Genomic DNA, 2,734 nt, shown 5'->3' with positions numbered 1-2,734 from the left:
CTGCCCAGAACCTACTCAGCAATTCTGTCCTTGGACTCGTCAAGTCTGCTCATTAAATCCACATGATCACCTCGATGCGACTCGGCGAGTCAGACCTTCGACTCGTCGAGTCCCTCTTAAATCCTCAAAAAAATTGAAACGCAAACTATCATACCCGAAATTACGGATGTTACAATTCTCCCCCACTTAATTTGATTTCGCCCTCGAAATCTCTCGTTAGCATCACACAGATCAAAACCTAACAGCCCACAAAGCACCACCCAAGAGGATTTCGTACCACACGCTATCTTCCAATGATACCTGATCCCAACTCCCAAACTCAGAAAAGGACAGACCCAACTGCCACTACGATACTGTGACATCCCCAAATTTCACGGTCAGAAAAGACCGGTTTGTTTATGCTTTATTTTAAAATCAGAGTAATCGTTTAAAGAAAACGGTTGCGGAATTTGTTCCCAAAACAAGATATGATAAAAACTTATCAAACCATTTCTCAAAGAGAATGTATTTTCATTAAATAATAAAACCTCGGGATGTCATGTTCCGATACAGACACATAAGCATAAACAGAACATACATTCATTTACTCTAGTGATTTACATATCCTTTAATCTCTCAGTGCAAAGCAGCTTCGTATCCATACCTGTGATACAATTAAACTGAGTGGGTCAGGCTTGGGATCCTGGGAGCATATAAGGTTTTCAACCCACAATATTATATCATATATATATATATATATATATATATATATATATATATATATATATATATATATATATATATATATTCAATCATCAAACAATCAACCCAATTACCCAACCCCATTACCTCCATTTATCTTAAGGATATACCCTAAGAATCATCTATCCTTTATTCCTAAGTATTGACCTAAGGTATAGGCACGAAGTCACATCGTTGCCAGGGTTTACTCAATAGGCGCTAACTTCATAGTCACCAAGGTTTATACAATTGGCGCTAACTCCATAGTCACCAAGGCTTATACAATAGGCGCTAACTCCATAGTCACCAAGGCTTATATAATAGGCGCTAACTCCATAGTCACCAAGGTTTACTTAACAGTAGGCGCTAACTCCATAGTCACCAAGGTTTATACAATAGGCGCTAACTCCATAGTCACCAAGGTTTACTTAACAGTAGGCGCTAACTCCATAGTCACCAAGGTTTATACAATAGGCGCTAACTCCATAGTCACCAAGGTTTACTTAACAGTAGGCGCTAACTCCATAGTCACCAAGGTTTATACAATAGGCGCTAACTCCATAGTCACCAAGATTCATACGATAGGTGCTAACTCCATAGTCACCAAGATTTATACGATAAGCGCTAACTCCATAGTCACCAAGATTTATACGATAGGCGCTAACTCCATAGTCACCAAGATTCATACGATAGGCGCTAACTCCATAGTCACCAAGGTTTATACAATTGGCGCTAACTCCATAGTCACCAAGGTTTATACAATAGGCGCTAACTCCATAGTCACCAACTATCCTATCTACCCATGTTCTACCCAACATTTTCATAGATATAAATACTTACACAGTTTAAATCATTTAACACATGTATAAAACATCAATTCCACGCCCATCTCAAATAGACAAACAATATATAACACATAGCACGTATTTCATGGCAAACACTTCATATATATGTGTTAGAAGAAAGTAACTACACACTCACACAAAACATATACTTAATACATTCAAACAATACTTGTATTAAAATCGTGTTTATGAAAGGTATTATACACTCACTTGATCAGAAGATGATCGAACAGCACTATAGCTCTAAGAGTAGTATTCTTCGGTGAAACCGGGATATATTCACACACCGGGTTTCACGTGGGCAGAGCTTCGGATCGGAAACTCTTTTCTTCTCGGGATCTTCGGGGCTTCGGGACTTGCTTCGGGTCTCGGGGTTGATACCGGGTCTTCGGGATATTTCTTGCACGTAAATCGAGGTAAAACGGGAGAGAGAGAGAGAGAGAGAGAGAGAGAGAAGAGAAAATAGGAACCCTAAACGGCTGGCCCTTCAAATCTATTTATAGGTCAAAATCTGCCCTTGCCACATTGTGGCACCTTTTTCCACGTCGTGGGCTTGGTCGTCACTGCATGCGTCATCGCAAGTTGCATCTAGGGGACTCTCAGAGGTGTCAGAAGACTTGCCACGTCGTGGTATCTGACAGTTTTGGGGTTTTGCGCCCCGAACTTCAGAAATTCATAACTTTCGCATGCGAACTCCGTTTTCAACGTTCTTTATATCGACGCGAAGGTGAGATTATGCTCTACAACTCTCATTTAGACTCCATTAGCTAATTTTGACTTTATTTTTAATATATTATAATTATATTAATTATATATTATTTTTAGTAGGCCGAGATAGAAAAACTCCGTTATAAACTCATAACTCCTTCGTTTGACGTCCGTTTTCGTCCGTCTTTCTGTCGTTGCACTACTATCGATGAGATATTCAATTCACATTTAGATTGTTTTGGATAAATATCGCTCTAACGTAAATTCACTATTTACGCCACGATGTGTCGTGTCGGTTCTGTTGCGAAACTTCGACAGGTCATAACTTCTTCGTTATAACTCAGATTTCGACGTTCTTTATATATTCGGAAACCTCGTAACATAAACTACATCTTAGTTAAGATTACTCTTTCTAAATAATCTTTCCCAAAAAAGTCATTTTTGATGCTTATCATCTCTAA

This window comes from Lactuca serriola, chromosome 3 (genome assembly GCF_051521515.1).
Source record: "Lactuca serriola cultivar US96UC23 chromosome 3, Lser_US96UC23_V15, whole genome shotgun sequence".
Lineage (NCBI taxonomy): Eukaryota > Viridiplantae > Streptophyta > Magnoliopsida > Asterales > Asteraceae > Lactuca > Lactuca serriola.
The sequence above is the reverse complement of the archived record's forward strand: the minus strand, read 5'-3'. Positions refer to the sequence as shown.